Source organism: Callithrix jacchus, chromosome 12 (genome assembly GCF_049354715.1).
Source record: "Callithrix jacchus isolate 240 chromosome 12, calJac240_pri, whole genome shotgun sequence".
Taxonomy (NCBI): Eukaryota; Metazoa; Chordata; class Mammalia; order Primates; family Cebidae; genus Callithrix; species Callithrix jacchus.
This window is the reverse complement of record NC_133513.1, coordinates 10755914-10770596: the sequence shown is the minus strand read 5'-3', so window position 1 is coordinate 10770596 and position 14683 is coordinate 10755914. Positions and strand designations below refer to the sequence as shown.

The 14683-nt window shown below is 43.5% G+C and overlaps 1 pseudogene; it reads right to left on the bottom strand.

Annotated features, from left to right (window-relative positions):
* Nucleotides 1-598: 598 nt before the first annotated feature.
* Nucleotides 599-2347, bottom strand: LOC108587800 (small ribosomal subunit protein uS11 pseudogene; annotated as a pseudogene).
* Nucleotides 2348-14683: the final 12336 nt, after the last annotated feature.

The window sequence follows — 14683 nt, the reverse complement described above, 5'->3', positions numbered from 1 at the left end:
TGTAAGTGCCTGTGTCTTCATGGCAGAATGATTTATTTTCCTGTGGGTATACACCCAGTCATGGGATTGCTGGGCTGAATGGTTGTTCTAAGGTCCTTGAGAACTCTCCCCAAACTGCTTTCCACAGGGGCTGAACTAATGTACATTTTCATCAACAGAGTTTAAGTGTTCCCTTTTCTCCACAGCCCCGCCAGCATCTGTGTTTTTTGACTTTTTAATAATCCCCATGATGATTGGTGTGAGTTGATATTTCATTGCGATTTTGATATTTTGCCCCACTTCTTGAGTACCTACCCTGTGGCTGGCATTATCACGGCATCTGAGGATCCGTGAAGCCATAGGACATGGAAACTGACTCAAGGAGTTTTCAGTCTCGCTGGGGATATCAAGCAATCAGAAGATCTCAGCCCTTCAGTGCTGCAGTGCTCTCATTTCTAAAATGGGAATAACACTGGAACCAGTTTCATAGGGTTGTCAGTGGATTCAATACGTCAAGCTTTTAGAAGAGGCTCTGGCATATAATGAGTGCTCACTGCATATTGTTTTTTTTTTTTCAGGAAGGCAATTTATTAACATAAAATATTTTGAGGAGTACTGTTCACAGGCAGTGACTGCGGTGACCCCCTCTCCTCCTGTGAGTGCTGTCAGAGGGTATGGGAGTGATGTCTTCAATCTGTTAGATCTTTATACCTGAGCAGGCAAGGGCTCTGAGGGATGTCTGGGCCCCAGGTCTGGGAGTCTTGTTCCTATTTCCTTTTGTGGCCCAGAGTTTGATGTGTAAGGCAGTGATGTCCAGCTCCTTGCACCTCTGGGGACACATCCTGGGTGGCTAGCATGGCAGCATATGGCGAGGACTTATCTGGGTCTGCCTTCACCTTCATCCTACCAGTAACACGGCAGAGGGGTGCTTGGCCAGAAAGAGCTAAGAGAACAAAAATCATGCCCTTTGCAGCAAATGGATGCAGCTGGAAGCTGCATCTTCCAGCCATGGACAAAAGTGATGTCTGCCGGAGTGTCATTGAAGGATGCAAAAATATGGCAGACACCAAATATATCCTTTCCTACACCCACCTGAGGTCCAAAGCTGATGCCCTGTTCTTCCTTTTCTTTCCCTTTCAAGGTGCCATTTCTGCACATCGCTTCCCGCTTGCTGGCTTTTAAGACTGACAGTTTGCAAATGCTCCACATTTACAAGGGTGACCTAGAACTGGCAAACGTCTTAGATGGCAGTCTTCTGAGAATCTCCAGTTCATGAGGCTGGCGGTGTTCAGCATTCAGAACGTCCTTATATACCAATGCTTGTGTCGCTGAGTGGCCTCTTTTAGAATTCAATGTAAGTGGAATCATAGAGTATGTCCTTTTTTGAGAAAGACTGACAGTGAGGTGTCTTTGACGCTCATCGTGTTATGTGACATACATTACATGTAGGGATCTTTTTATTGTCAAATACTATTCTTCCTTCCTCAGGGACAGTGCTGCTGATCTTGGATTTGAGGGCCTGGGAATCCATGCCTCTAAAGTCTGGTGACCCTCCTAACAGCTCTTGACTCCACCCGGTGGCAGAGAGGACATGCGGGCTTTGGTTCTTGGCAGACCTGAGTGAATCTTGGCTCTGCACTAGCTGTGTGACTCATCATGTTATTAATATATAATCCACACCCATCCTCAGTTTTTTCACTGTGAAATGAGCAGGCTGGTACTTACCATATGGGTCATTGTCAAGAGTAAGTGAATAATTTCCACTTTGGCCACTCAAGTCCAAGCTTCTGTTATCTTTTGCTGGGCCAACTACAATGGGTTTTATGCTTCCTCCTTTGTGCCTTATTATCAGTCTATTGCCCATATGGCATTTATAGCAATGATCATTAATATAAATCAGATCCCGTCTTTCTTCTCAAAAACCTCCAATGACTTCCCATCACATCACTTGATTGATTGACAGGGTCTCTCTCTGTCTTCCAGGCTGAAATGCAGTGGTGCAATCACAGGTCACTGCAGCCTTGAACTCCTAGGCTTAAGTGATCCTTCCATCTCAACCTCCTGAGTAGCTGGGACCACAGGCATGCACCACCATGTCCAGCTAAGCAAAGAACATTGTTTTTTTAAGAGGCAGGGTCTCACTATGTTGCCCAGGCTGGTCTTGAACTCCCAGTCTCAAGTGATCCTCCTGCCTTGGCCTCCCTCAGTGCTGGGATTAGAGGCATGAGCCACTGCACCCAGTCCCCACTGCATTTAAATAATATCCAGGACCCTCACCTTGGCCTGCCAGGCCCTTCATCATCTGGCCCATGCCCTTCTCTCCAACCATATTTCTCCACTCTTCTTCACTATGATGTTCCAGCCGCATTGCCCTTCTTTTTGTTTTTTTAAAGCTTTGAGGCTGCTTCCAACCCAGGGTGTGACTGCTGCATAGAATCCACGGCCCGTAGATCTTCGTAAGATTAGCTTCTTCTTATCATCCGGTCTCAGGTCAGATGTCTACTCTTCAGTGTAAATGTCACCTCTCGCCTGACCAAGCTAAAGCTGACCCCTTCTCCTGTTTCACTCCCTTTCCTTTTCTCTCTAGTTACCCAATTTTATTTTCTTCATGGTTGTCATCGTTAACAGACCCATCTGTTTACGGGTTTATCACCTCCTCCTACCACAGGAATTCCATGGGAACAGAAATCTGGCCTGGACTGTTCACTTCTGTATCCCCAACATGAATGAAATGATGTATTGAAGGTGTTCAACAGAAAAAGCAAAACACAATAGTTGGCAGATCCTATGTTGGCTTCTGTGGTTTAGTTTTATTTATGTACAAATTTAAAGTGTTTCAGTGTTTATTTAGGAAGTCGCCCAGACATTCCAACTACTCAGCTCCTAATAGGCCTGCAAGGCCTCTGAACAGCTCTCTTCTTTCTTGCCATTTCCCTAGAGAGCTCCTTGCTTCTTGGTGGCTTCCATTGCCTATCTTGTCTCTTAAATTTGTAAATGTTTTCATATTTGGTTTCTACTGCGTTCCATTAATGCTCAGACCAGATATTATAAGGACATTAGATCTGCCGCTCCACTGCCAGTCTTGGAAGAAGATACAGGTCTGGATGGCTTTGAATTGTTTGTTTGTTGTTTGCATAATGATTCTCTTCTGTTCTCTGCTAATTGTATTAGAGTACCTTGATTTAACACATGTGCCTTCAGGCAATGGAGCCGGTTACAGCACCTCTGTATAAGGTTTCCATGGAAAAAGGCAAAGCATGCATGCTTCCAGTGTTAAAAACACACATTTAGATGTTTAAAGCCATGGTTGGGTTGGGAATTTCACATCTCTTAGGACAAAGGGGAAGTTCAAAGAAGCAAGATGTGTTTCCCTTTAAGATTATCATTGTGATTGGAGGGGAGTGGGTTGAGGAAGTTATGGCATCATCTTGCAATTATGTTTGGTCTGTGATTCACATTTATGGAAAGGTAATAGGCAGCCAATAAAATTTTCTAAGATTATAACGGCTGAATGGTCTCTGCCTTGATTTATGTCTGACGAGGACCCTGATGACTATAATTATATGATAGGATAGGTCTTAGTACCCACTGACCTTTGTAGCTTTGCTTCCTGTCATTTGTCCTGATACACTCTGTGTTTCAGCCAATTAACTCTTATATACACATGAGGGGTCTTCCAAAAGTTCATGAAAATGCATATTTTCCATGCATAGTGAAAAAACTATGCTTGGATTTCTGTTTTTTTTTTTTTTAAATGCCAAAATTAACTTGTTTTAACTTGTTACAGTATGTTTAAACTCGATCTAGTTTTAGACACTCAGAAGGACAAGGCATCCGTTTGAAAAGAGTCCCTCTCTGAGCAACATAAATTCTGCTAAAACTGAAGCAAGAACAAACATCAAATTTATGATGAGACTTGAGCGGAAGAATGGTGAGATCACTGACGCTTCATGAAAAGCTTATGGGGACAATGCCCCAAGGAAATCAGCAGTTTACAAATGGGTAACCGGTTGGAAGCAGGGATGAGATGTTGTTGAAGATGAAGCCCACAGAGGCAGACCATCCACATCGATTTACGAGTAAAAACTTAATCTTGTTCAGGTTCTAACTGAAGAGAACCAAGCATTAATCACTGAAACAACAGCCAACACCACAGACATCTCAATGGATTCAGCTTACACAATTCTGACTAAAAAATTAAAATTGAGCAAACTTTCTACTTGATGGGTGCTGAAACTTTGGTTCCCAGATTAGCTGCAGAGAGGAGAAGAGTTTTCAATGAAAATTTTAAACCAAGAGGATGAAGATCCTGAAGCACTTCTCAAGGAACTGTAACAGAACGTGAAACACGGCTTTACCAGTACAATCCAGAAGACATAACACAATCAAAGCCATGGTTACCGAGAGGTGGAAGTGGTCCAGTCACAGTAACACATGGACTGGTCAAGAGCAAAGATCTAGGCAAGGCTTTTGTGAAATGCTCAAGACAGTTTGCTTGTTGACTTTCTAGAGGGTCAATGAATGATAATATCTGCTTATTATGAGAGTGTTTTGGGAAAGTTAGCCAAAGATTTAGCAGAAAATCACCTGAGAAAGCTTCACCAGAGAATCCTTCTTACCGTGACAATCTCGATATTCATTCTTCTCATCAAACAAAGGCAATTTTGAAGTGTTTTGATGGGAAATCATTAGACATCTCTCTTATAGTCCTGATTTGGCTACTTCTGACTTCTTTTTATTTCCTAATCTTAAAAAAATCTCTAAAGGGCACTCATTCTTTTCCAGTTAATAGTATAAAAAAGACTCCATTGACATGGTTGAATTCCCAGGACTCTCAGTTCTTTAGGGATGGAATGATGGCTGGCATTGTTGCTTGCAAAAGTGTCCTGAACTTGATGAGAATTATGTTACGAAATAAAGTTTATATTTTATTATCTTTCTTTTTTTTTCTTTCGACAAGAATGTCATTCTGCCACCCAGGTTGGAGTGCAGTGGGGCAATCTCAGCCCACTGTAACCTCTGCCTTCTGGGTCAAGCAACTCTTCTGCCTCAGCCTCCTGAGCAGCTGGGATTACAGATGCTTGCCACCATGCCTGGATAATTTTTGTATTTTTAGTAGAGACAGGGTTTCACCATGTCGGCCAGGGCTGTTCTCAAACTCCTGGCCTCAAGCAATCCTCTTTCTTGTCTTCCCAAAGTGTTGGGATTACAGATGTGAGCCTCTGTGGCCGGCCCACTTTTATCTTTTAATTCCACTTTCACGTGAACTTTCTGAAGCCCCCTTGTGTGTATGTGTATGTGTGTGCAGGTGGGTATCCTGAAATATCTAAATTCCAGAGAAAAAAATCTTTCTCTTTTATGTATGCTTTGATGGTATCATTTCTATCTTCAATGTATATTCTTCAACTTTCACCTGGAAAACATTCTCCAAGATCAGGCTCAAACTTCGTCAGCTTTACAAAGTCTTCTCTTATTGTCCAGAGCTAGTTCCTTGCTGTATTAGTCTGTTCTTGCACTGCTATGAAGAAACACTTGAGACAAGATAATTAATAAAGAAAAGAGGTTTAATTGGCTCATGGTCCCACAGGCTGTATAGGAAGCATAGCTGGGGAAGCCTCAGGAAACTTAACAATCATAGTGGATGGTGAAGGGGAAGCAGGAACATCTTTCAAGTCTGGAGCAGGAGGAAGAGACAGCGGGAGGTGCTACACCCTTCTAAACAACCACTTAAACAACAATCTCTGGCCGTAGACTGAAGCCTGCCCTGTTGGTTTCCCTGGTTTTAAAGCTTTTGGACTTGGATTGAGCCACTACTGGCTTCTTTCTTCCCCAGCTTTCAGACAGCCTATCATGGGACTTTGCCTTATAACTGTGTGAGTCAATTCTTTCTAATAAATTCCCTTTCATATTACATCCTATTAGTTCTGTCCTTTGGGAGATCCCTGACTGATACAGACTCCTTGGGAATCACTTTCTTTCTCTTTGTGCATCTCCCTGTGGTCTCTTCATCATGGTGGCTCCAGGGCAACAAGGCTTCTTATAGGGCAGCTCAGAGCTCCAAAGAAGTGTGGGTGGAGGGAAAGGTGCAGAGCTGTGTCGCCTTTTGTGACCGAGCTTCAGAAGTCATGTGGCCTCACTCTGTCACATTCTATTTACTGTGGCGGTCCCAAAGGCCTGAATTCAAGTAAAGGGGTCATAGACTCCATCTCCTGAAGGAAGAGTAACAGGGTTCTGTAGTAGTATGTGGGACCAGAAGCATCGTTGCAGATGATGGTTTTGGAAATACAATCTTTCATACTCAGCCTTCTCATTACAATCATTAATAGCCCTTCCACTTGCAAAATACACTCAACCCCTCCTCTAAAGCGCCTCGATGCCATATCATTTTATGCTATCAACCTTGGGCTTGAGGTCCAGAATCTTGTTATCTAAGTAAAGTTCAGGTGTGAATGAAGCTTCCTGAGCATCTCACCAACATACCAGAGTGAGACAGGCTGAGATCATTATAGACACTCGCATTTAAAACATGGGAAAATTGCAGCCACACAGCATTCATTGGTCCACAGACATTTTGAAATACAGTTGAGTACATGTTGCTAGTTCTTTAATTACTATTTGGCTCTATTTCCTGGGAATAATTTTCTATGCTTGGAATCCTGGTTCACCTTTTGAATGATCCTTCCTTCTTTATAAAACAGCTGGTGTTTGCTGCTGAATAGTTTTTTTTTTTTCCAGCCTGGTTCCTATCCATAGCATTTTTTTTTTTTGGTTGCAGGGGGTGGGAGGTGTCTAAAGACCCCTTTTTGCTTTGTATAGGATCTGACCAGAAAAACAGGTTGGCAAAAACATCACCAACCTCAGCTATGAAGCTGGTGATGTTCTTGCCAACATAATTTTTAAAAAAAACTTTGGGCCGGGCGCGGTGGCTCACGCCTGTAATCCCAGCACTTTGGGAGGCCGAGGCGGGTGGATCACGAGGTCAACAGATCGAGACCATCCTGGTCAACATGGTGAAACCCCGTCTCTACTAAAAATACAAAAAATTAGCTGGGCATGGTGGTGCGTGCCTGTAATCCCAGCTACTCGGGAGGCTGAGGCAGGAGAATTGCCTGAACCCAGGAGGCGGAGGTTGCGGTGAGCCGAGATCGTGCCATTGCACTCCAGCCTGGGTAACAACAACAACAACAAAAAAACAAAAAAAAACTTTGAGGATTTTTTGGGTGAATCTTATTTGGGTTTACTCAATTAGTTAGAATCAATACCCACAAATCCTGTTGATAAAAGTAATTCTCTTCCTTGGGCTCCCTGGAAAGCTGCTGTGAAACATTGCTCTTACTGTTATGAGTTTAACGTGGTTCAGTGAGGAATGGCTGAGAGGCATGCCTGTAAGACCCTTAGAGGACCTTTTGTTTGCTGAAAGGGTTTGTGAGGCACTACCTTAAATTTTTCTGAAGGCTGAAGAAGGGATCTAACAGTTCTACTCTGGATTAGATCTTTGTTCTAAGGCCCTTTCCTAATTTAAGAAATTCTCTTTCTCTTTTTTTCATATGGAGAAGCTGGAAAGGGGAAACAACTTTATTTTCAAACCCATCAGTCCAGAATCCTTTACACTTTCTTTAAATTTGGTTGAAAATCAAACAGCTCCTTTTTCGTCATGTTTCTCCATATTTATCTTTTATTGATTTAGTTATTGATTGATAGATCGAGACAGAGTCTTGCTCAAGTGCCCAGGCTGGAGTGCAGTGGCATGGGTTCAAGTGATTCTCCTGCCTCAGCCTCCCAAGTAGCTGGGATTACAGGTGTGTGCCACCATACCCAGCTAATTTTTTTGTATTTTTAGTAGAGACAGGGTTTCATCACATTGGCCAGGCTTGTCTCACACTCCTGACCTCAAGTGATCTGCCCATCTCGCCCTCCCAAAGTACTGTGATAAGTGTGAGTCACCATGCCCAGCCTCTATCCTTATCTGCTAAAAGAAAAGAAACCAGTATCAGCATTCTGTCTGGAATTCTAATCCCTTCATCCAAATTACTCAGTTAATTCTGTACATTTTCCATTCTCCACTTCAGCACAGGTGACAGGGTGCTAAACCTTTCATTACTACGTAACAAGGGTCATAACATTTTTCTGACTTGACTAAGCTCTCACCAGCAGCCTCCTGAAGGGCCATTAAGCCTCCGCTCACAGATTTCTCAAAGCCTTTATAATGCATACGCACCCCTCAAAGCCGCGACTGCAATTGAGGTTTTGTTATGGCAGCCTCCCACTTCCAAAGACCAAAGTCTGTATCTGTTATCAGTTACTGAATGGTAACTCTTCACTTAGTGTCACCGATAGGTATGACCTAATCATGGACGTGACAGACTGTTATATTCACAGGTTCCGCCACCCACAGAGTATCTGCATCTAGGGGCTGGGATCTGGAGGTCCCTCTTGGAGTTCTGCCTATCCCAAATTAATACAGAAGTTCTCAAGCAGGGGCAATTTTGCAACCTCCCCCTTTGAGGGAACATTTGACAGTATTTGGAGACATTTTTGGTTGTCATGAGTGAGGGTGGCGAAACAGAGACCAGGGATGCTGCTAAATATCCCACCATACACAGGACATCCTCCCAGGAAAAAGAATTAATCTAGCCCCAAATGCCAATAATGCCAGGCATCATTGAACTAGAAGAGGAAGGAGTTTGGGGAAGGGGCTTAGGAGAGTATCAGTGAATGGGTTGGTTCTATGGATTCCATTTATTACCTGGCTCTATAAGCCGGGTTTGAATGCCTTTGATTAGAGGAGAGATGGTCAGAAGCTTAGAGAAAATCTCTTTAAAGGATTTTCAGGCTTGGTGCAGGCTGATTTTGGCCCCTGCACAGAACCTGAAAAAGAGTTGGAAAAAACATAATTCTCGTCTCCTAATGGAATCCAACATCACTCTGTACCCTTTCCCCGGAACTCAGCAGGATTTCAAGCCAAGTGGGCTACTGGGGAAGGAGGTCTTGGCATGGCCGTTGAGTAGCAGCCTCAGTGAAGTCTGCCTCTGTGGGTTTATGAGCAGCAGGTGTAGACCAGCATGATCAGCAGAAGGAGAACGGGAATGGAATTATTTAACTTGGTAATTGCAACCAACAGGCTGACACTAGGAGAAATTAATCATTGGAGATCACTTTTTAAAAGGCCAAGGTCTAGTAATCAAGCTAGAAGAGACACAAGTATCATGATTTGGTCATGAGAAGGAAATATGTTAGTTATTAGGGAAATGTAAATCATTATGAGATTCCACTTCACCCCCATTAGGATGGCCACAATCAAAAAGACAGACAATAACAAGTGTTGGGGAGGATGTGAACAAGTCAGAACCCTCCTACACTGCCGGCATAAGTGTAAACCAGTGCATCTGCTTTGGAAAACAGTCTGACCATTGTTTGGTAACTTAAACATAGAGTTATCATAGCACTCTGCAATTCTATCCCTAGGTATGTATCTAAGAGAATTTAAAGTATGTCCGCAGAAAAATCTGCACACCAGTGTTCGTTGTAGCATTATTCATAACAGCCAAAAGGTAGAAACAATCCCCATGTCCATTAACTAATGAATAAATACAATGTGGTCTCTACAAAACAAAGGAATATTATTCAGCCATAAAAAAATGAAGTTTTGATACATGCCATAACATGGAAGAACTTTGAATATGATATGCTAAGTGAAAGAAGCCAGACACAAAAAGACATATGTCATATGATTGCATTGATAAGAAATGTCCAGAAGGATTAAATCCATAGAAATAGAAGGCCAGTGAGGACCTGGTAGCAGAGACCCTGTATCTACAAAAAATGCAAAAATTAGCTGGGCCCAGTGGCATGTGCCTATAGTCCCAGCTACTCAGGAGGCTGAAGTGGGAGGATCGCCTGAGCCCAGGAGGTTGAGGCTGTGGTGAATGGTGATAGTGCCACTGCTGTCCAGCCTGGGTGACAAAGTAAGATTCTGTTTCAAAAAAAAAAGAAAGCAGATTAGTGTTGAATAAAGGGACAATGGGGGAATGAAGATCATGGGTACAGGGCTGCTTCTGAGGATGGTGAAAATGTTCTGGAATTAGAGAGTGATAATGGCTGCCTAACTTTGTGACTATACTGAAAACCATTGAATTGCTGGGTGCAGTGGCTCATGCTTATAATCCCAGCACTTTGGGAGGTTGAGGAGGGCAGATTGCTTGAGATAAGGAGTTTGAAACCAGCCTGGGAAACATGACAAAACCCTGTCTCTACAAAAAATGCAAAAATTAGCCCGGTGTGGTGATACATGCCTGCAGTCCCAGCTACTTGGGAGGCTGAGGCAGGTGGATGGCTTCAGCCCAGGAGGCAGAAGTTGTAGTGAACCTACACTGCACCACTGCACTCCAGCCTGGATGACACACTGAGACCCTGTCTTAAAACAAAACAAAACAGCAACGCAAAACACCAATGAACTGTAAATTTTGAAAGGGCAAACTGTATGGCACACGATTGATAGCACAAGAAAAAATAATGTGAAAAGAAAATGTGATTTTATTTTGTAGTCCATGTAGCTGAGGTTTGAGACAGTTACATGTGGAAAGTCATACTTTCTAGGAGGCTTTTTGACTTGTCCTGTGAGAGTCTGTTCAGAGGCTAAGACACACCCAGCACCGTTCCTGGCTCCACTGTTTTTTCCTTATGAATGTCCTCCTCTGGATTAATTCTTTCCTATGCAAATCCTTTTATTTTGTCAAGGTAGAATATAAATTCCCTACAGGTGAGTGTTTCATATTCCCTCTACTGTGTTCTGAACTTTGTACATATACGTTTACGTAAAAAATATATTTATAGATAAATCTATAGATAAATTACATGCATTATATATAAATTATATATTTATATATATGCACATATATTTTAATATACACATTTATGTGTGTGCGTTTACTTATGGTATTTGTTGTGTATATATAACAAATATTGTTGAATTATAAACAAATTACCTATTGGACTATGTGTTCCTCAAGGGCAGAGTACCCACTAAAATTCTTTTTTTTTTTTTTTTAAAGGTATTCTTTTTTTAAAAATTTTTTATTGCATTTTAGGTTTTGGGGTACATGTGCAGAACATGCAAGACAGTTGCATAGGTACACACATGGCAGTGTGTTTTGCTTCCTTTCTCCCCTTCACCCACATTTGGCATTTCTCCCCAGGCTATCCCTCCCCAGCTCCCCCACCCCCCGCTGGCCCTCCCCTTTTCCCCCCAATAGACGCCAGTGTTTAGTACTCCCCTCCCTGTGTCCACTCACTAAAATTCTTTCTGTTGAAAGCGATATAAAACCAGTGGGGTGTGGTGGCTTACGCATGGTAATCCCAGCACTTTGGGAGGTTGAGGCGAGTAGATCACTTGAAGTCAGGAGTTCGAGACCAGCATGGCCAACAAGGTGAAACCTCATCTCTACTAAAAATATAAAAAATAGCCAGGCATGCTGGCACATGCCTGTAATCACAGCTACTTGGGAGGCTGAGGCAGGAGAATTGCTTGAACCCAGGAGGCAGAGGTTGCAGTGAGCCGAGATCACACTACTGCACTCCAGCCTGGGTGACAGAGTGAGACTCACTCTTGTTAGGGAAAGAAAAAGTCTAATGTCTGGGCTACTTTTAGATATGGCTTCATCTAGGGCTCAATTCTGTCTTTCGGGTCAATTTCTCAGTCTTTGCTGCAGATGTATTCTCTTGTCTCTTCAGGTTTAACTTCCGTGGCAGGTAAATGCAGGACCCTCTCTCTGGGTTGGTCTCACTCAGCTCCAAGATGAATTAATAGCTCCAACTGACCATTCCCTGAAGCCATCTCTGTGGGCGGGATGATGGGATGGACTGGATGGCTGGTCATAGCTCCATCACTGGTGCCGAAGGGATTCAGCCTGACCAGAGGCCTTGGCTCAGGAATAGCAAGAGAAAAATCAGTGGTTTTAGTAGGAAATTGGGATGGTGTCGCTAAAAGAATGGGAGATGAACACTGAATGGCAAAAATTAACCTAGTGCAGGACAGACATGGTGGCTCACACCTGTAATCCCAGCACTTTGGGAGGCCGAGGCAGGTGGATCACCTGAGGTCAGGAGTTTGAGACCAGCCTGACCAACATGGTGAAACCCTGTTTCTACTAAGAATGCAAAAATTAGCCGGGCATGGTAGCGCATGCCTGTAATCCCAGCTACTCGGGAGGCTGAGGCAGGAGAATCACCTGAATGCAGGAGGTGGAGCTTGCAGTGAGCCGAGATCACACCATTCACTACAGCCTGGGCAACAAGAGTGAAACTCTGTCTCAGGGAAAAAAAATTAACTAGTGTCCACTGTGGTTCATTTTTGAATCCCCAGCACTTAGAATGGAAAAAGAATTTAGCAAACACCTACTGAATTAAATTGAACCCTGAAATACAAATACCGGCTTCCAGATGACAGTCAATAGGAAGGAATGAAAAACTTTGAAAGTTGGGCCAAACAGAGAAGATGTATGATATTAAACTCCCAAGTACTTGGGTTTATGTCTGAAAAGCACATGTTCCGACGTTCATTTAGGACATTTGGTTTACACCAGTGAAGATGTTCCAAACAGTTTGAGAGTCAACATTAGTGGGTCTCAACCTTTTTGTTTAGTAACATAGCTATGGTTATTCTTTTAAAATTCAATAAAATCTGGTGGGGATTGGTGGCTCACGTTTGTAATCCCAGCACCTTGAGAGGCTGAGGCAGGCGGATCACTTGAGGCCCGGAGTTTGAGACCAACCTGGCTAACATGGTGAAATCCCGTCTCTACTAAAAACACACAAATTAGCCAGGTGTGATGGCACGTGCCTGTAATGTCAGCTACTCATGAGGCTGAGGCAGGAGAATGGCTTGAACCTGGGAGACAGTTTGCAGTGAGCAGACATTGTGCCACTGCACTCCAGCCTGGGTGACAGAGAGAGACTGTCTCAAAAAAAAAAAAAAAAAAAAAAAATTCAATGAAAGCCATAGACCCTTTCCAAAGAAGTTTTACATTAGAGACTGATTTACATGGAATTTGGGGAGTTCCTGGAACCCTTGCAGTGCCGAGTCGAGCAGCTTCCTTGTGAATAATTACACCCAGTGTTAGATTTTGTGTATTTCATAATTCCCCATTGTTTTCAGAATCTTTCCTCTTGGAATTACCCGGACTCGAGACTAGAGGGCATTGTGTACCTTGAAACCGCATCAGACACAGTGCAAGAGCTCCTTAGATTTTCATACAAAAAGGGTTGTTCACTGCTCAGTTAACAAGTGAGTCCCTCCCGCTCCCAGGAGGGAATGAAGTCAGCTCCCTGTGAAGAAAGGGATGGGGATGAGGGGAGAAGCACTGCCTAAATGTTTCCCTCATTTGTATGTTGATGAAACGTTGGCAATCTCCCTAGAGTTCAAGTGCCGGGTTTGGAATGATTTCCCAGCAAGGATCCCTGTGCGTTGGGATGAGCTGTATACTGGGAGTGGCTGAGATTCAGAGTCCCAGCCCTGCTTCCAGCTTCCTGTGGGATTTCAGGAAGGTCCCTTCCCTTTGCTGTGCCTCAGTGCTCCTATCTGCAAAATGAGGGGCTCAGATTAGCTGCTCCTAAGCTCATCACAGTATATGCTGTTTCTCAGGTTCAGAGGTGTCAGGAGTGGTACAGAGTTGAAGAGGAAAAAAAAATGCAGCCACGGAGGTGTGTGGTTAGACTCAGAAATGAACATATCATGTGATCCCACGAGGATTTGGGCAAAACAAATCTAGCGAGTGAATTCAGAGGTTGGAGGAGGAGGCCCCTCCGCAGCACTAAACGGTTTGTATATGAATGCAGTCTGTTTATCCAAAAAGAAAAATACTGCAGTAGACAGCCTCTGTGATAGCTCTACACGTTCCCACCTCCTTGTGCAATTACCTTCCCTTAAATGTGACTCAACCTAGTGACTTGCTTGTAGCCAATAGGATCAGGCAAAAGTGATGGGATATCACCTTGGAGAGAAGGTTACAAAAAGACGGTAAATTCCATCTTGCATACTCCCCCTTAGCCTGCTGCTGTGATTAACCCCAGTGCCATGTTGTAAGCTGCTAAATGGAGAAGCCCCCATCGTGAGGAACTAAGGAAGGCCTGTGATGAATGGGCAGTGAGAAACTGAGGCCTGTGGGCCCACAGCTTATGTGGAACTGAGTTCTGCCAACCACCCGTGAGTGAGCCTAGAAATGGATTTTCGTGCAGTCCAGACTGCAGTTCAGATCAGACTGTAGCCCCGGTGGACTGCTTGATTAGATAGACTCTCAGGGTCCTAGAGGCAGAGGCACCCAACCAAGCCATGCCTAGATTCCTGACCCGCAGGAACTATGAGATAGTAAATGTTTGTTGTCAGAAGCTGCTAAATTTTGGGGTAATTTGCCTTATATTGCGATAGATAACTAAGTCATCTACTAAGGCAGTAATTTTCAAACCATTTTCCTTCCTAGCAGAGCGACTTGGGGTAAGTGTTTTACTTGCTCTAAGCCTTAGTTTTGTCATCTGTCAATGGTCCCTACATCACAGGATTGTTGTCATATCTAAATGCACGAAAAGTGCTGGCACGTGTTTGGGATATGAGCAATAAATTGCCATCATCGTCATCGTCATCATGGCCTTCAAAGGACTCCAGTAATAGAGGGATGGAAACCAGTAGCTGTTTTTTAAAAAATCAACTTTC